The sequence below is a fragment of the Rhinoderma darwinii genome, chromosome 3, assembly GCF_050947455.1.
Source record: "Rhinoderma darwinii isolate aRhiDar2 chromosome 3, aRhiDar2.hap1, whole genome shotgun sequence".
Taxonomy (NCBI): domain Eukaryota; kingdom Metazoa; phylum Chordata; class Amphibia; order Anura; family Rhinodermatidae; genus Rhinoderma; species Rhinoderma darwinii.
The window spans coordinates 48,093,758-48,114,682 of NC_134689.1; the positions used below are offsets into that span (position 1 = coordinate 48,093,758).

Sequence of the window (20,925 nt, forward strand, 5' to 3'; positions counted from 1 at the left end):
TATTTTCACAAGAAATAAAATACTCCATTTTGCTGCCCAATTTGTCCTGAGTGCAGCAATACCCCATTTGTGGTGGTAAACTGCCGTTTGGGCCCATGGGAGGGCTCAGAAGGAAAGGAGCGCTATGTGTTTGCTGGATTGGTTTTCGGGTGCCATGTCGCATTTGCAGAGCCCCAGAGGTATCAAAGCAATGGAAACCAACCAGAAATGACCCCATTTTGGAAACTACACCCCTCAAGGAATTCATTTATGGGTGTTGTGACCATTGTGACCCCATAGTTTTTTCACAGAACTTATTTGAATTGGGCTGGGAATTAAAACAAAATTAATATTTTCCAATAATATGTAGTTTTGGCTGAAAATGTCTTATTTTCACAAGAAGCAAAATACCCCATTCTGTTGCGCAATTTGTTCTGAGTGCCGCAATACCCAATTTGTGGTGATAAACTGCCGTTTGGGCCCATGGGAGGGCTCAGAAGGAAAGGACCACCATTTGGCCTACTGGGGATTTTCTGGTGCGAAGTCATGTATGCAGAAGCCCCTGAGATAGCAGTACAGTTGAAACCCGCAAGAAGTGACCCCATTTTAAAAACTACACCCTTAAGGCATTCATCTAGAGGTGTAGTGAGCATTTTGACCGGAGACATACACCCCATAAACTGTAATAGGGGTTCTCCTGGGTACGGTAATACCCTACATGTGGCTGTTATCAGCTGCCCCGGGCACACAGATGGGCGCAGAGGGGAAAGACGAGGGGGGATAATCTGTGCGGAGTATATCAGGGTAAGTAAAATTGGGGTCAATTATGGACCAAGGGATGTATGATAAATTTTAAAACACTCTTTCATACAGAGCTCTGGTTTTTCGGGACACGTGTCACATTGATATATTGTGTCCTTCCTTATCCCCTTCTTATAGAAGACTTTGCACCTCTTTTGACTTTTTCCTTTCTTGCCAGTTTGGGGAACTTCTCCTGGAAAGTGTTGCCCTGGTACGATGCGTGTGGCCTCGCTTCCAGAAGTACTGGGTGCCCCCCCCCCTTCTTGGTCCCTAAAGATTAGGTTCTTGATAATCACCTCTTGAAATTCCAGGAAAGTTCCCGTCTGGCCTGTACATCGAGGTAGCACGTACGCATTGTACAATGCCATCTGTATGATGTGCCCGGCCAGCTTCTTATACCACACCGCATGGCGCTGTAGGGCTTCAGGACTTGATCTGACAAGTCCACCCCTCCCATGTACCTAGTGTAGTCCTGGATGCAGTCTGGTTTGGGGGTCTCTGTACTGGTACCTCGTACTGGTACATGGGTACTGGTGTGGTCATGTATTGTCAATACAAGGACATTTCTCTTGTCTTGTACTTGACACACAATATGTTGCTGCTAGATTGTGCCCTGCTCTCACCCCTTCTGAGTGTTTGCCCAAGCAGAGTCTAAGGCCCCATGCACACGACAGCAAAAAACCTCCGTTTTTGCGGACCGCAATTGCGGTCCGCAAAAACTGAGCCATTCACTTTCATTGAACACTGACACCTTTCCGTAGCACTACGGAAGGGTATCAGTGCCGTGGAAATGTTCCGGGAATTATGGAACATGTCCGTTCTTTCGCATTTTGCGGGCCGTGCTCCCATACTTTGTATGGGAGCACGGCCCGAAAATGCGGCTGTCAGTCAGCGGCCGGCCGTGCCCGCAATCGCGGGCCGGGATTGCGGGCACGGTCGTGTGCATGGGGCCTTAGGGAGGCCTCTCAGATTTCTTCTAGCAGTGCCGCATGCCGCAGGACTGGAAGCGAGGCAGTTGAAGAGTGGGACGCTGGTATAAAAATTATCCAGGTAGAGGTGGTAACCCTGGTCCAGCAGTGGGTGCACCAAATCACACACAATTTTTGCATTAACTCCCAGTAAGTGTGGGGGGGGGGGGCATTCTCGGGGCTGAATACTGGTGTCCTTCCCTTCATATATCCTAAATCTGTGGGTATACCCCGATGCACTCTCGCACAGCTTATACATCTTCACGCCATACCTTGCCCTCTTACCCGGCAGGTACTCGCGGAATTGAACCCTCCCTTCAAAATGTACCAAGGACTCATCAATAGAAATACACTTCTCGGGGGTGTATGCTTGGGAAAACCGGGCACTGAAACGGTCTAATAGGGGTCTCCGTTTATACAAAACTGTCAAAACTGGGGTCATCTCGGGGTGGGCACTGCTCATTATCAGTATAATGTAAGAAGCGAAGTACTGCCTCATTTATTTATTTTTTTAAGTTACAGTTCAGTTCTGAAGTTGCTTTGAGGGGCCCATATATTAGAAACCCCTATCAAACACCCCATTTTAGAAACTAGACCCCTCAAAGTATTCACAACAGCATTTAGAAAGTTTATGAACTCTTTAGGTGTTTCACAGAAATTTAGAGCAAAGTAGAGGTGAAATTTTTTGTCAGAAAATCCTTTTTATACCATTTTTTTTATAACACAAAAGGTTTTATCAGAGAAACGCAACTTAATACTTATTACCCAGATTCTGCAGTTTTGAGAAATATCCCACATGTGGCCCTCGGGCGGTAATGGACTGAAGCACCGGCCTCCGAAGCAAAGGAGCGCCTAGTGGATTTTGAGGCCTCCTTTTTATTAGGCACCATGTCCGGTTTGAAGAGGTCTTGTGGTGCCAAAACAGTGGAAACCCCCCAAAAGTGACCCCATTTTGGAAACTAGACCTCTTGAGGAATTCATTGTAGTTTTCATGGGGTGCATGCAGCTTTTTGATCAGTTTTTATTCTATTTTTAGGTGGCGTGGTGACTAAAAAACAGCAATTCTACTATTGTTTTTTTATTCTATTTTTTTTACAGCGTTCACCGTACGCTATAAATGACATTCACTTTATTCTGCGGGGCGATACGATTATGTCGATACCATATGTTTATAGTTTTTTTAGGTCTTATGGCGTTTGCACAATAAAATACGTTTTGTAAAAAATCATTCACTTTTTGTGTTACCTTATTCTAAGAGCCGGAACTTTTTTATTTTTCCATCAATAAAGCCGTGCGAGGACTTATTTTTTGCGTAACGAACTGTAGTTTCGATCAGTACCATTTTTAGGTACATGCGACTTTTTTATCTCTCTTTATTCCATTTTTTGGGAGGTGAAGTGACCAAACAATTGTGATTGTAGTACGGGTTTATTATTATTTTCTTTTACGGCGTTGACCGTGTGGGATAAATAACGGAATTATTTTGTAGTTCAGGCCGTTACGGACACGGCGATACCAATTATGTATAGTTTATTTGTTTGTTTATATATTTTTATTAATAATAAAGGACTGATAAGGGAAAAAGGGGGATTTTTACTTTTAAAACTTTTATTTTCTTATTTTTACACATCTTTTTTTTACTTTATTACTTTGTCCCACTAGGGGACTTGAGGGCAGGAGGTCCTGATCGCTATTCTAATACACTGCACTACATGCGTAGTGCAGTGTATTAGAACTGTCAGCTACTCACTGACAGCAAGAATAGTGGGTCCTGACTTTGTCAGGACCCACTAGGCTTCCGTCGATGGCAAAGCCGGACGCCATTGTTTGGTGTCCGGTTGCCATAGTCACCATCGCCGGCCGATATCATGTAGCAGGCCGGCGATGGCAGCTTAACCCCTAAAAAGCAGCGATCTCTATTGAACGCGGCTTTTAAGGGGTTAATCAGCGGGGACACAGCGATCGGTCCCCGCTATAGGAGCTGCTGTACGAGACAGCAGCTGCCACAGCTCCTGTATGTGCCGGGAGGACGGCCGAAATGGCCGTTACTCCCGAGACGTACTATTAGGTCATGGAGCGCGAACGATACAGCTGCCATGACCTAATAGTACGTCCAGGAGCGGGAAGGGGTTATGTTTTCATTGGCACCATTTTGAGGTACATAAGAGTTATGTGTTAACTCTCATTCCTTTATTTTCAAAGGGGGGGGGGGTGAACAAAAAAGCAAAACACAATTTTGACATTGTTTTTTTTCATATCACATGTACCAGTGCAGGCGATAAATAACGTGTTCATTATATAGAACGAGTCATTACTTTTACGTCGAAACCAATTATGGATTTTTTTTCCCATAGTTAAGCATTTTGTGAGTGAAAAGGTGGTTTTTAAAGTTCCAAAAACGTATGGATTTGTAACATAAACGTGTTTTTTTTGTAGTATACGTTTTTTATACGTTTGTGTCCGTTCTTACTTCTATAAACGTACTTTTTTGTTCTTGAGCTAAACCAATTTGTAGGGTCAAGATTTTATTATACATTGTGACAAAAACGTATGTTTTACATATGCAAACGTAGCGTCTAATATACATACGTCACCATTGACTTCAATACAAATGAAAAATGAATACGTGTGGAAAACGTTTTGGAAAGGTAGCGAAATGCGTAGTAGACTACGCTTTTCAGGACATGAAAAAAAAAAAAAGGGATAAAAACATTCACAAACTACACTGTAACCCCTAATGCACACGACCATTGTGCCACTCGGGCCATTTTTGACGGCATCCGAGTGCCACCTGATAGTCTTCACGGACCCATTCACTTTAGCAGGTGAATCAGGTCCATGAACAATGATCAGTCTCCGATCCGAGGAAAGATAGGACATGTTCCATCTTTCCTCGGATCACGGATGGGACTCGGCCGGCGCACACACTCGTGTGCATGAGGCGTTAGGGCATCCGTTCTGACCACAGTGTCAAAACGTGTACCACAGCATGTATATTGACTTCTGTTTTTTCGTGTGAAAACATGTACATCAGACGTACAGTAAAAATGAGATGTTAACTTAGCTTTAAAGGGGTTGTCCACCTTCTGACAACTGTTGACCTGTCCACCTGATAGGTCATTAGTATATCATCGGTGCGGGTCCGATGCCCGGACCCCGCACAGATGAGCTCCTCCGGTGGCCTGCGGAGCCCGGAAGCAGTTGGCTCCGTACATTGCATAGCGACCCATGCGGCAGAACTGCAGGTCTGCTCCTATTCACTTGAGTTGGAGCAAAGCTGCAGTACTCCAGCTCAGCCGCTATTGCGTGGCCGGATCTAAGTGCTTCCGGCATGTACGTCCGGTACACGGAGGCACCGTACCAGCTTATCTGTGCGGGATTCGGGTGTTGGACCCCCACAGATCCGGTGGATAGGTAATCAGTTTTCAGAATGTGGAAAACCCCTTTAACATGTTGTGGATTTTAAAAATCTGCAGCATGCCCTGAATTGTGCGCAGATTTCCTTTTGATACATGTAGATTAGATTTTAAAAACTCCATCCACATGCATTATATTGTAAATTGTTTCGGATTTTTAGTGTGAAATACATACCAAAAATATGCAAAAAAAATAGTACTATTACGATGCGGTTCAGGAAGGGGTTGAAGGTGTTTGAGTGATTTATAAATCTTAATCATTGTATAATAAAAAGTGCATCAACGTTCTAAAACATTGTGTAAGGCCTTATTCACACGAACGTTAAATACGTCCGCGTGACGGCCGATAAAACAACGGCTGTCACGCGGACCTATGCAATTCAATGGGACCATTCAGACGTGTTTCGGTTGAGTGAAACTCACTGCATGTCCTATTCTTGTGCGTTTTTTGCGCATCACGCACCCAATGAAGTCAATGGGTGCTTGAAAATTACAGACAGCACATGGCCACGCATCTGTGTGCTGTCCGTGATCCACGCACAAGTTCATAAGAAATGAAGAGGAAAAAAATGTAAAGCTGTGTACATAAACAAACATCAACAACTGATGCCACACGGAACTGCAATGCATGACAAACGTATCCGTTTTTTGTGGACGCAAAACGGACACGTTCGTGTAAATCAGGCCTTAGGCTGTGTTCAGACCTCTGTTGCAGATTCTGTTTTAGTCGGACAATATAACATCATCAAGCACTATTTTATCTGGCAAAATCACAGGCACCTTGAAGGAATCCTTTAAAGTCATGCAACTGATCCGGCGCTACCTGTATTTTCCGTTCTGCTCCTATGACGGAGCAGAACATTTGAAACACTGAACGCAGATGTGAATAAACTCTGTGTTTCAGTTCCTAACTATTTTCAAGATCTCTGCTTGCTGTCATTGACTAGGAACATTGTTGTTTACACCCAATGGCTGAAACCGTACAGAACGAATACCTCACATTTGGGGCTTTGCTACAATTGTATCAGCCTGGGCAATCCACTGAACTAGATACAGTATATCAGCAGCACAAATATCTTCCTGGTACTAATAAAATGATACATTGTAGCAAAGTAAAATACATCAGCAAAGTATGTTTGGCTCACCAAGATTTGCTTAAACTGAATTGTATCCACTTCTCAGAGAAGAATTTTGACTAAGTTTATACGTTCATGTTTTTTTCTTTAACCCCTTCCTGCTTTGGCCACTTTTGACCTTCATGACAGACTCATTTTTAAAATCTGACATGTTTCACTTTATGTTGTAATAACTTCGGAATGCTTTTACCTATCCAAGCGATTCTAAGAACTATTTTCTCATGACACATTGGACTTTATCTTACTGGCAAAATTTGCTCGATACATTCAATATTTAATTGTGAAAAACCCCAAAATGTAGCGAAAAATTGCAAAAATGTGCATTTTTCTAAATTTAAATGTATCTGCTTGTAAGACAGGCAGTTATACCACACAAAATGTTTGCGAATTAACATCCCCCATATGTCTACTTTAGATTGGCATCGTTGTTTGAACATACTTTTATTTTTCTAGGATGTTACAAGGCTTAGAACTTTAGCAGAAATTTCTCACATTTTCAAAATGCTATTTTTAGAGGGACCAGTTCAGTTGTGAAGTGGCTTTTAGGGCCTTATATGTTAGAAACCCCCAATAAGTCACCCATTTAAAAAACTTCCCCCCTCAAAGTATTCAAAACAGCATTTAGAAAGTCTCTTAACCCTTTAGAGGTTTCACAGGAAATAAAGCAAAGTGGAGGTGAAATTTCCAAAAGTCAAATAATTTTTTTTTTTGCAGAAATTCAATTTTAATCCATATTTTTTTTTGTAATACAGAAAGTTTTACCAGAGAAACGCAAATCAATATTTATTGCCCAGGTTCTGCAGTTTTAGGAAATAACCCACATGTGGTCCTAGCGTGCTTATGGACTGAAGCACCAGCCTCAGAAGCAAAGGAGCACCTAAAGGATTTTGAGGCCTCCATTTTATTAGAATATATTTTAGGCACCATGTCAGGTTTGAAGTGCTCTTGCAGTGCCAAAACAATTGAAAGGTGACCCCATTTGGGAAACTACACATCTCAAGGAAATTATCTAGGGGTATAGTGAGCATTTTGACCCCACAGGTTTGTTTCAGAAATTGAAAGGAGGCCGTGAAAATTAAAATCTTTTTCAAAGAAAATGTAGGTTTAGCTATTTTTTTTCTCATTTCCACAAGGACTAAAGGAGAAAAAGCACCGCAACATTTCGAAAGCAATTTCTCCCGAGTAAAGGAATACCCCACATGTGGTTATAAACGGCTGTTTGGACACACGGCAGAGCTTAGAAGGGAAAGAGCGCCATTTGGCTTTTGGAGAACAAAAATTTAGCAGGAATGATTTGCGGAGGCCATATCGCATTTGCAAAGCCCCTGAGGGGACAAAACTGTGGAAACCCCAAAAAAGTGACTCCAATTAGGAAACTACACCCCTTGAGGAATTCATCTAGGGGTGTAGTAAGCATTTTGACCCCCACAGGTGTTTTAGATTTTATTAGAATTGGGCAGTGAAAAAAAAAAAAAAATCCTTTTTCTTGAATTCAAAATTTTTTCATTTTCTCAACAAATAAAGGAAAAAAGGAACCAACATTTGTAAAGCAATTTCTCCAGAGTACGGCAATACCCCATATGTGGTCATAAACAGCTTTTTTGGGCACACAGTATGGCTCAGAAGCGAAGGAGTGCCATTTGGCTTTTGGAGTGCAGATTTTGCTGGATTGGTTTCTGGGTGCTATATCGCATTTGCAAAGCCCCTGTGGGACCAAACCAGTGGAAACCCCCCCAGAAGTGACCACATTTTGGAAACTACACCCTCAAGGTATTCACCTAGGGGTGTAGTGAGCATGTTAACACTGCAGGTGTTTTGCAGAAATTAGTGTGCACTCGATGTTGCAAAGTGAAAATTTGATTGTTTTGCATAAATATGCCAATATGTGGTACCCAGCTTGTGCCACCATAACAAGACAGCTCCCAAATTATTATGCTGTGTTTCCCGGTTTTATAATCACCCTACATGGAGCACTAATGTTTTGCCTGGAAAATCAACAGGGCTCAGGAGTGAAAGAGTACCATGCGAAGTTGAGGCCTAATTTTGCGACTTACAAACTATTGGTTCACAATTGCAGAGGCTCGGACGTGAAATAATAAAAGAAACCCCTGAGAAGTGACCCCATTTTGGAAACTGCACCCCTCAAGGCATTTGTTAAGGGCTGTAGTGAGCATTTTCACGCCACAGGTCTTTTCCATAAAGGATTGCGCTGCGGATGGTGCAAAGTAAACATTTCTATTTTTTCCTTTAAATGCCATTTCAGTGGCAAACATGCCGTGCCCAGCTTATGCCACTGGAGACAAACACCCCAAAAATTGTTACAAGGGTTCTCCCGGGTATGGTGATGCCATATATGTGGAAGTAAACAGCTGTTTGGGTTCAAAAGGGAGGCAGCACCATTTGGCTTTTGGAGTGTGGATTTTGCTTGGTAGTAGTTTTGTTTGGAGTTTTACTAGTATTTCAATTTATAATGTGGGGGTATATGTAAACTGGGCGGAGTACATCAGGGGCATAGTCAGGTGGTATAATAATGGGGTAAAAAATAATAAAAAAAGAAACCATAGATGTGTGGTATGCTGTGAAGCAATCCTTTCTGCACAGGCCGGTGTCACACTGATAAATGGTGTCCTTCCTTATCCCCTTTTGGTCCACACTCCGCACCATTGCAGTTTGGGGAATTTTGCTGGGAAGTGTTGTCCTGGTATAATACGGGCACCCTCGCTTCCAGCAGATATTTTTGAGTACACCCCTTCCTGGTTCCCGAATTTTAAGGTCTTGATAAATCGCCTTTTCAAACAGAAGAAATGTTCCCCTCGGGGCTGCACAACTGCATATTTTTTATTTCCTGACTTTTTGGAGCCTTAACTAATTTTATTTTTTTCATAGACTTAGTGGTATGAGGGCTGTTTTTTGTGGGCCGCGCTGTGTTTTTATTGGTACCATTTTGGGGTACATGCGACTTTTTGATTAGTTTTAGCCTATTTTTTGGGAGGCAAGGTGACCAAAAACCAGCAATTCTGGCATAGTTTTTTATACCACGTTCACCATGTGTTATAAATTACATGATAACTTTATTCTACGGGTCAGTACGATTCCGGCGATACCAAATTTATAGCACTTTTTTATGGTTTACAACTTTCTGCACAATTACTTTCATAACAAGAATGCATAACCATAACCTTTTAATTTTTTAGTCTACGGAGCTGCATGGGGGCTTGTTTTTTGCGAGACGACCTATAGTTTTAATAGGTACCATTTTTGGATACATGCGACTTTTTGATCGCTTTTTATTCAAAATGTTTGTAGGGCAAAGTGACCAAAGAATAGAAATTCTGGTATTGTTGTTTACGGGAGGTTAGTTTTTTTTATGACGTCCACCGTGTGGAATAAATAACATAATATTTTTATCGTTCAGGCCATTATGGGCGCGGCGATACCAAACATGTATGGTTTATTTTTTTTCAATAATACAGGATTTCATAAGGGTGAGTGTGTTTTGTTTTTTACTATATATTTTTTAGAACTTTTTTTTTTTTTACACTTTTCTTTAGTCCCACTAGGGGACTTGAAGGTCCAACGGTCAGATTTTTTTTCTAATACATTGAACTACCTATGTAGTGCAATGTATTACATCTGTCAGTCATTCACTGACAGCAAGCAAATTAGGCTTCGCCTCCGGGCGGGGCCTAATCGGCTTTCGTAATGGCAGAGAAGAAGGCAATTGTTAGGCCTCCTGCGGCCAACCACGAAGATGCAGCGATCGCTGCATCGAATGGTTTAATGGCAGAAATTGGAGCTAGCTCTGGTTCCTGCCGTTACAGGTGAATGTCAGCTGTAACATACAGAGGACATCCACCGCTGATGACGCCGGCTCAGCTCCTGAGCCGGCCCCATCTTGCCGACGGCTACAGAAGCCTTTTAGGCCCCACCTCCGGGCGGTGCCTGAAAGGCTTCCGTACTAAGCATACAGGGAGGCTAGTGTTAGGCCTCTGGTTGCCGACACCCCGGAAATTTCATAGCTGAGTGCCGATGAGCTGCAAACCCCTTAAATGCAGCGATTGCTTTTGACTGCTGCAATTTAAGGGGTTAATGGCGGGGATTGGAGCAAACTTCGGTTCCCGCCTTTACCCAAGGGTGTCAGCTGACACCCGGGGACAGTGGAACTGACGCTTCTGAGCCGGCGTCTACCATTTGTCGTATGGATACAGCAAAATGAGGGAAGTACTAACTTTCCATGACGTATCTATATGACAAATGTCGGGAAGGGCTTAGGCCACATGCACACGACTGTAAAAAAATCTCTGTAATTGCGGACTGTAATACCTTCTGCAATTACGGACCCAGTCAGTTCTATTGGCCGCGGACACCTTTCCGTATCGCTACAATTTTGGGCTACAAAGAGCTGCCACCGGGATGCCAAGACACTGGCGCACTATGGCCAAAAAACGCTGTGGCATGTGGTTTTATGGCAAATTGACGCGCTTTCAAATTGATTGTCAACAGCCGCATGATCATGCGGATGGTACAACAACTGTAGAGCTGCAAAATTTTGCAGCCATCAATTTTAAAAAAACACGTTTTCTGAAACCGCGACAATTTTTTTGGGGGTGGGGGGTTTGTACTTTATTTGGCGAAGCGTAACTGCATAAACTGTTTGAGAACATGGCTTACACAGCACGTGTTGGTACACAGCAGTGAACTATAAACAGGAAAAGCTTGGATGTACCAGAGGCTGCCAATTGTCACCTTTCTCAAAAAGCAATGGAAACTATTTTATACACGTTGGGTCTGAGCAGCATCATTCAAGTAGTCTACACCACACTCTGATGAACTGAGGAGTCCAGGGCCATGTGTGTCATGACCTGTTAGAACAGAGACAAAGTACATATACTTTCTGGTGTTAAGATAAAGCTGATGACTGCATTCACACGCTATTCTACGACAACGTTAAAAAGCTGAGAGGGAAGCTCAGTTCTATAGGTTTAGCAGCATTTAGCGGAGACTTGACGTTTGAGCATTTTACAGTGATGCGGACATTCTACTTTAAATGTATCCAGTAATCGAAACAATATTTGTGCACTCTCTTTTTTTATTTTTTTAAATAGTTTGCGATTGTGAGTATTTGCACTACATCAGTCAAACACACTGGCTTAAAAAAAAATAAGTTTTCAAATGGGATCTACACATTTTAACATTTGATTTTAAAAGCCCAAAAAAAATAAAAAAACACAAAAAAAAAAACACTTCCATGCCAACTCAGCAGGTTAAAAAAAAAAAATCCAAAAAGTAGCTGCACTGCTGAGGAGTCTGAAGAAAAAGCTTTTGGAGGTGCAGGAGAACACCATGCCATAATACTATGTCTGGCTCGGAGTGATGGAGCCGTTACAATTCATCCCTTGACCATTGCTTTTCTTTGTCTGTTAAAGGCACATAGATCACAACCCGTCAGAGGTTTCATTTTGGCACTTCAGTCTTCTAATTTATCGTATTGCTCCAACATTTGGTTTCCTCCAGCAGGACCAACAGGTAGGATTAGTCTTCCTCCAGGTTTAAGCTGATGTATAAGAGTAGAACAAGGGGAGGAAACCTCCAGCTCACCAGCCCAACGCCTGACACTCCTGCTTCGCTCGGGTCTCCACAACGGTCCACGGTAGATAATAGTAGAGTAGAAAAAGTTGATCCAGCGCTGGAGGAGTGTTTTAAAAAGGAACGTATTCCCAATTTTATGACAGCCATGACGAAGAGCACTTGACGTGCTTGAAACGCGTAGGCTCACTACACTTACCGATTGCTGCCTTGATACCAAGTCTGCCTGTTACCGAATTTTTATATGTCTTGATACGAATAAAATTGGGAATACGTTCCTTTTTAAAACACTCCTCCAGCACTGGATCAACTTTTTCTACTCTACTGATGTATAAGAGCTTGTGGTACAACCGCTGCGGCAGCTCCAACGTGAATAGCATCATATGGTGCTTCTTCAGGACGACCCATGCGACCATCCCCCAACTAAGAGATTCACTCGACCAGAAGACAGATCATCCTTTTTCACATTATTTATAGAATCATCAACTAACTCCTTTATGTGATCAATTCCTACAACTCTGCCCTTGGCTCTAACCATTCTTGAAAAACATCCAGTAAGAATTCCACTTCCAGAACCTACATCCAGAGCTTTGGCACCTTCATGTAACTGATCGTGGAGGAGTTCTAATGCATGCGCATGCATGCGAGGAGCACTAATTGTTGCTTGATAACCCATTGACTGAGGAGAGTCCATATCAGGATTACATTTCGCATAATGTTTGCTGTCAGTAGCCAACATTACCACAAATACACTGTCCAACTTTATAATTCCATTATTGCGCAGGTTGCCGACCAGCTCGGAGTGGCTGGCTCCCCCTGACTTCCAGGCCATGGCTGCACATACTGCACGGAGCAGGTACTCTGCTGCTTTCAGCGCGGCGACTAACCTGAACGGATTATTATACAGCTGCATTTCAAAATACAATGATTATGCCTTATTTACTGGAAACCTGTTTAACCCCTTAATGACCGGGCCTGAAAAGGCCTTAATGACCAGCTACATTTTTCCGTTTTTACCTCTCTGTCTTTCAGCAGCCATAACTTTATTTTTTCATTGACGTCGCGAGTTTGGGGGGGTAGAAAAAAAAATATTTTTACAGTGTGAATATAGGAAAAAGCGGTTCTCAGCAGTTTTTCTTGTTTATTTTTTAGATCGTTGACTCGTTGACGTTTCATGCTAAATAACCTGTTCGATTAATTCTTCAGTTTATTACAGTCGTTTAGGTACCCAATTGGTTTTCATTTGACGTGGGGGCAATAAAATATATTTTATGCAAAATAAAACTTTTTTTTGGGGGGCCATTTTTTTTTTTTTTCACTTTTTTTAATCCCAGTAAGGGCGGATTTACACGAGTGTGTGCGTTTTGCAACAGCCCCGTATGATGCGCGGCTGCGTGAATTTCGCGCAGCCGCCATCATTATGACACTCCGTTTGGATGTTTGTAAACAGAAAAGCACGTTGTGCTTTTGTTTACATTCATAGTTTGACAGCTGTTGCGCGAATCACGCGCGTCCCACGGAAGTGCTTCCGTGTGGCATGCGTGATTTTCACGCACCCATTGACTTCAATGGGTGCGTGATGCACGAACAACGCAGAAATATAGGACATGTCGTGAGTTTTACACAACGGACTCACGTTGCGCAAAAATCACGGACTGTGCACGGCCCTATAGACTAACATAGGTCCGTACGACACGCGTGAAAATCACGCGCGTTGCACGGACGTATATCACGTTCGTGTAAATACGCCCTAAGGGATAAATAACTTTATTTACAACTCTATTTTTTTTTTTACTTCTTCATCTTTACTCTTGTATGCTAATACATTATACTGGTCACTATGACACAGGCTGCAGTTAAGGCTGCTTTAAGGAGCTGGAGCAAAATGTGCGTATCTTATTAAGAGGCGCAATTCTCTTAAGAAATTTGGCGTATCTCTGGCTATTCCTGCACCAAAAAGTCAAATCGATGCCACCTGGTGTAGATTTGCGCAATAATAATACCAGTTTCTGATGTAAATTATAGTAAAGTTGTCAGGCCGCGGATAGTCCTAATTTGGTAAGCTATAGCCTTATTTATTTTTTAAATCTAATAACCCACCCCCCTTCCCGTAGGGTTGTATTTATTGCGTTCTCCCTATTTTGTGTAACCTTTGTTTTTTTGCCATAATTTTGCATAAATTGCTGCAAAAACAAAAGACCGGCACATAACCCATAGAAAAACAGCATTCTGATAAGAGTAGCTCTATAAGTAAGGGTATGTTCACACGTAGTCAACCAAAACGTCTGAAAATCCAGAGCTGTTTTCAAGGGAAAACAGACCCTGCTTTTCAGACATTTTTTTACCAACTCGCATTTTTCGCGGCGTTTTTCGCGGCGTTTTCGCTGCGTTTTTTACGTCCGTTTTTGGAGCTGTTTGCATTGGAGTCTATGAGAAAACAGCTCCAAAAACGTCTGAAAGAAGTGTCCTGCACTTCTTTTGACGAGGCTGTATTTTTACGAGTCGTCGTTTGACAGCTGTCAAACGACGACGCGTAAATAACAGGTCGTCTGCACAGTACGTCGGCAAACCCATTCAAATGAATGGGCAGATGTTTGCCGACGTATTGGAGCCGTATTTTCAGACGTAAAACGAGGCATAATACGCCTCGTATACGTCTGAAATTTGGCCGTGTGAACATACCCTAACACCTGCTATCTATCCACATTGGAATTTAGTATTTTTTGGGCCAAGTCAGTATCATCCACTTCTCTTCAGAACGCCCAGCTTCTGGCAGTGCAGATCTGTGACGTCACTCACAGGTCCTGCATCGTGTCGGACACATCGGCACCAGAGGCTTCAGTTGATTCTGCAGCAGCATCGGCGTTAGCAGGTAAGTCGATGTAGCTACTTACCTGCAAACGCCGATGCTGCTGCAGAATCATCTGTAGCCTCTGGTGCCGATGTGTCCCCGCTCGTCTGACACGATGCAGGACCTGTGAGTGACGTCACAGCGTGATCTGGCAGAAGCTGGGCGTTCTGAAGAGAAGTGGATGATACTTCTCATCAGAACGCCCAGCTAGTAAAAGTATTAAAAACGCCCCGATGTACGCACATAATACACGCCCACTTGGACTTTTACTTTTAAACACACCCACTTGGACTTTTGCAAGCCTCATTTGCATAACTACAAAAATGGTCATAACTTGGCCAAAAATGCTCGTTTTTAAAAAATAAAAACGTTACTGTAATCTACATTGCAGCGCCGATCTGCTGCAATAGCAGATAGGGGCTGCAAAAACTGGTGACAGAGCCTCTTTAAGGACGCAGCCTAGTTTGGGCCTTAAGGCTCAGAGCCCATTTTTGAAATCTGACATATTTCACTTTATGTGGTAATAACGTTGGAATGCTTAAACCTGTCCTAGCGACTATGAGATTGTTTTCTCGTGACACTTTGGGCTTCATGTTCGTGGTAAAATTTGGTCGATATATTCAGTGTTTATTGGTGAAAAATTGCAAAATGTAGAGAAAATTTTGAAAAAAAATAGCATTTTTCAGAATTTAAATGCATCTGCTTGTAAAACAGACGGTTATACCACCCAAAATAGTTACTAGTTCACATTTCCCATATGTCTACTTTAGATTCGCAAAGTTTTTTGAACATTATTTTTTTTTTCTTGGACGTTACAAGGCTTAGAACATAAACAGCAATTTCTCTTTTTTTTTTAAGAAAATTTCAAAAGCCTTTTTTTTAAGGTACCTGTTCAGTTCTGAAGTGGCTTTGATGGGCCTATGTATTAGAAACCCCGATAAAACACCCCATTTTAAAAACTAGACCCCTCAAAGTATTCAAAACAGCATTTAGAAAGTTTTTTTTAACCCTTCAGGCATTTCACAGGAATTAAAGCAAAGTGGAGGTGAAATTTGCAAATTTCATTTTTCTTGCTGAATTTCAATTTTATTCAATTTTTTTTGTGTAACACAGAAGGTTTTACCAGAGAAATACTACTAAATATGTATTGTCCAGATTCTGCAGTTTTTAGAAATGTCCCACATGTGGTTCTAGTGCGCTCGTGGACTAAAACACAAGCCCCAGAATCAAAGAAGCACCTAGTGCATTTTGAGGCCTCTTTTTTTATTAGAATATATTTTTGGCAGCATGCCAGGTTTGCAGAGGTGTTGAAGTGCCAAAACAAAAGGAATCCCCCAATAGTGACCCCATTTTGGAAACTACACCCCTCAAGGAATTAATTTATGGTTGTTATCATTTTGACCACACCACCTATTTTAATTGGGCTGTGAAGTTAAAAAAATTGAATTTTTTTCCAATAAGATGTCATTTGTGATCAAAATTTCCTATTTTCACATGGAACAAAATACCCCATTTTGTTGCCCAATTTGTCCTGAGTGCGGCAACACCCCATTTGTGGTGATAAACTGCCGTTTGGGTCCGCGGGAGGGCTCAGAAGGAAAGGAGCGCTATGTGTTTGTTGGAGTCCAGATTTTGCTGGATTGGTTTTCGGGTGCCATATCACATTTGCAGAGCCCCAGAGGCATCAAAGCATTGGAAACCCACGAGAAGTGACCCCATTTTGGAAACTACACCCTTCAAACAATTCATTTATGGGTAATGTCACTATTTAGACCCCATAGTTTCTTCACAGAACTTATTTGAATTGGGCTGGGAATTTGGGCAAAAATTTTTTTTTCCCAATAATATGTCGTTTTAGCTCAAAATTTCTTATTTTCACAAGAAATAAAAGACTCCATTTTGCTGCCCAATTTGTCCTGAGTGCAGCAATACCCCATTTGTGGTGGTAAACTGCCGTTTGGGCCCATGGGAGGGCTCAGAAAGAAAGGAGCGCTATTTGTTCTTTGGAGTCCAGATTTTGCTGGATTGGCTTGCGGGTGCCATGTCGCATTTGCAGAGCCCCAGAGGTATCAAAGCAATGGAAACCAACCAGAAGTGACCCCATTTTGGATACTACAACCCTCAAGGAATTCATTTATGGGTGTTGTGACCATTTTGACCCCACAGTTTTTTCACAGAACTTATTTGAATTGGGCTGGGAATTAAAACAAAATTATTTTTTTCCAATAATATGTAGTTTTGGCTGAAAATGTCTTATTTTCACAAGAAATAAAATACCCCATTCTGTTGCCCAATTTGTCCTGAGTGCGGCAGTACCCCATTTGTGGTGATAAAATGCCATTTGGGCCCATGGGAGGGCTCAGAAGGAAAGGCCCACCATTTCGCCTACTGGGGATTTTTTTGGTGCGAAGTCATGTATGCAGAGGCCCCTGAGGTACCAGTATATTTGAAACCCCCAAGAAGTGACCCCGTTTTAAAAACTACACCCTTGAGGCATTCATCTAGAGGTGTAGTGAGCATTTTGACCGGAGACATACACCCCATAAACTGTAATGTGGTTTCTCACGGGTACGTCAATACCCTCAATGTGGCTGTTATCAGCTGCCCGGGCACGCAGCAGGGCCCAGAGGGGAAAGACGAGGGGGGATAAGCTGTGCGGAGTGCATCAGGGTAAGTAAAACTGGGGCAGATTAAAAATCAAGGGATCAATGATAAATTTTGAAGCACTCTTTCATACGGAGCCTTAGTTTTTCGGGAGACCTGTCACATTGATATATTGTGTCCTTCCTTATCCCCCTCTTATAGCAGACTTTGTACCTCTTTTGACTTTTGCCCTTCTTGCCAGTTTGGAAAACTTCTCCTGGAAAGTGTTGCCCTGGTACGATGCGTGTGGCCCCGCTTCCAGAAGTACTGGGTGCCCCCCCTTCTTGGTCCCTAAAAATTTGTTTCTTGATAGCCTCTTGAAATGCCAGGAAAGTTCCTGTCTGGCCTGTACATCGATGTAGCACGTACGCATTGTAAAATGCCATCTGTATGATGTGCCCGGCCAGCTTCTTATACCACACAGCATGGCGCTGTAGGGCTTCAGGACTTGGTCTGACAAGTCCACCCCTCCCATGTACCTAGTGTAGTCCAGGATGCAGTCTGGTTTGGGGGTCTCTGTACTGGTACATGGGTACTGGTGTGGCATCTCTTTTGTCTTGTACTTGACACACAATATGTTGCTGCTAGAATATGCCCTGCTCTCACCCCTTCTGAGTGTTTGCCCTGCAGAGTCTTAGGGAGGCCCCTCGGGTTTCTTCTAGCAGTGCCGCATGCCGCAGTACTTCTGGGAGCAAGGCAGTTGAAGAGTGGGACGCTGGTATAAAAATTATCCAGGTAGAGTTGGTAACCCTGGTCCAGCAGTGGGTGCACCAAATACCACACAATTTTTGCATTAACTCCCAGTAAGGGGGGGCATTCTGGGGGCTGAATACTGGTGTCCTTCCCTTCATATATCCTAAATTTGTATGTATAGCCTGATGCACTGTCGCACAGCTTATACAACTTCACGACATACCTTGCCCTCTTACCCGGCAGGTAGTGGCGGAATTGAACCCTCCATTTAAAATCTACCAAGGACTCATCAATAGAAAAACAATTCCAGGGGGTGTATGCTTGGGAAAACCGGACACTGAAACGGTCTAATAGGGGTCTCTGTTTATATAAACGGTCAAAACTGGGGTCATCTCGGGGTTGGCACGGCTCATTATCAGTATAATGTAAGAAGCGAAGTATTGCCTAATTTATTTATTTTTTTAGGTTCCAGTTCAGTTCTGAAGTTGCTTTGAGGGGCCCATATATTAGAAACCCCTATCAAACACCCCATTTTAGAAACTAGACCCCTCAAAGTATTCACAACAGCATTTAGAAAGTTTATGAACCCTTTAGGTGTTTCACGGGAATTTAGAGCAAAGTAGAGGTGACATTTTCATTTTTTTTTTGTCAGAAAATCCTTTTTATACCATTTTTTTTATAACACAAAAGGTTTTACCAGAGAAACGCAACTTAATACTTATTGCCCAGATTCTGCAGTTTTGAGAAATATCCCACATGTGGCCCTAGTGCGGTAATGGACTGAAACACCGGCCTCTGAAGCAAAGGAGCACCTAGTAGATTATGAGCCCTCCTTTTTATTAGGCACCATATCCGGTTTGAAGAGGTCTTGTGGTGCCAAAACAGTGGAAACCCCCCAAAAGTGACCCCATTTTGGAAACTAGACACCTTGAGGAATTCATTGTAGTTTTCATGGGGTGCATGCGACTTTTGGATCAGTTTTTATTCTATTTTTAAGTGGCGCGGTGACTACAAAAACCAGCACCATTTTTAGGTACATGCGACTTTTTGATCTCTTTTTATTCCATTTTTTGGGAGGTGAAGTGACCAAACAATTGTGATTCTGGGACGGTTTATTATTATTTTCTTTTACGGCATTCACCGCGCGGGATAAATAACTAAATAATTTTGTAGTTCAGGCCGTTGCGGACGCGATGATACCAATTATGTATAGTCTATTTGTTTGTTTATATATTTTTATTAATAATAAAGGACTGATAAGGGAAAAGGGGGGATTTTTACTTTTAAATCTTTTATTTTCTTATTTTTACACATTTTTTTGTTAACTTTGTTATTTTGTCCCAATAGGGGACTTGAGGGCAGGAGGCCCTGATCGCTATTCTAATACACTGCACTACATGCGTAATGCAGTGTATTAGAACTGTCAGCTACTCACTGACAGCAAGCATAGTGGGTCCTGACTTCGTCAGGACCCACTAGGCTTCCGTCGATGGCATAGCCGGACGCAATTGTTTGGTGTCCGGTTGCCATAGTCACCATCGCCAGCCGCTATCGTATAGCAGGCTGGCGATTGTAGCTTAACCCCTAAAAAGCCGTGATCGCTATTGAACACGGCTTTTCAGGGGTTAAATCAGCGGGGACACAGCGATCGGTCCCCGCTGTAGGAGCTGTGACAGCTGCTGTACGAGACAGCAGCTGTCACAGCTCCTGTATGTGTCGGGAGGACGGCTGAAATGGCCGTTACTCCAGATGTACTATTAGGTCATGGAGCGCGAACGCTATGGTTACCATGACCTAATAGTACGTCCAGGAGCGGGAAGGGGTTAATATACATAAAACTGGTGGCTTCACAGTTAACATTCTTACCTTACGGCTCTAAACATCTGCCCATTGATATCAATGGGGTTACGATGTTCTGTGCACACTGGCTTTTATTTTTACGCGCTGCTGTCAAAAGACGGCGAGTAAAAAGACAACTGCGTCAAAGAAGTGCATGTCACTTGTTGAGACGTAATTGGAGCAGTTTTTCATTCACTTCATTGAAAAACAGCTCCAATTACGTCCGTAATTGACGGCGCGAAAAACGCGAGTACGAGCAATTACGGCTGAAATTCAGGAGCTGTTTTCGCCTGAAAACAGCTCCGTAATTTCAGGCGTATTGGATGCCTGTAAACATACTCTCAGCCTTTTGGTGTGTCCTAGAGCTCTGCCATTGTAAAAACACTCCCAAAGACACCTTTTTCTGGCTTCTACCCAAAAATAGGGAGGGGAGGGTGAGTCTCCCTCCCACATTTACAGTTTGCTGTAAATCAGGCTGCTTTGCCTGGATCACCTTGCTGTAATTCTGGGAAGTGCTCCCTCTGGTGGCCAACATAGGAAAACTTCAGATTATTATTTAATTTTTAATACTTCCCACCTTGTGGAAGAAAACAAGAAAAAAAAATGTTTTTTAATTTGTGACACATTCCCTTTTAAGGCCCATTTACACAGGCAAATTATTGGCTAAGCTTTCGTTCCCAAACGCTCATTTGTTGGCTGATCATATAGTTGTTGCAATCCATAAAATCATATCGCTAGAGATTAGATAGAGATATATATAGATGCACGATGCATCGAAACTTCAATACTGTTTCGATACCGTGAACCATCAAACGGTTCGATACCGTTATTTCATGTATTTCGATACTAAGCTGTGTGGCCGCACAGCTTAGCATTGTAACACATGAGTGTATGAGAGCGGGACTGCGGCTATGTAATACATGTGTAATACAGCCATTGCCCCGCTCCTGAGTCCTGACAAGTGCACGCCGTCAGGATGATGATATGCGGCCAGCGCTGCATTAATGAGCGGC

The 20,925-nt window shown here is 42.6% G+C and overlaps 1 protein-coding gene and 1 pseudogene across 3 annotated transcripts in view; both read right to left on the bottom strand.

Moving 5' to 3' along the window:
• The window catches only part of JADE2 (jade family PHD finger 2), a 404,193-nt gene that overhangs the window by 366,771 nt on the left and 16,497 nt on the right, over positions 1–20,925 (bottom strand). The gene's annotated exons all lie outside the window — the stretch shown is intronic.
• LOC142750980 (protein-L-isoaspartate(D-aspartate) O-methyltransferase-like) lies at positions 11,595–12,734 on the bottom strand (annotated as a pseudogene).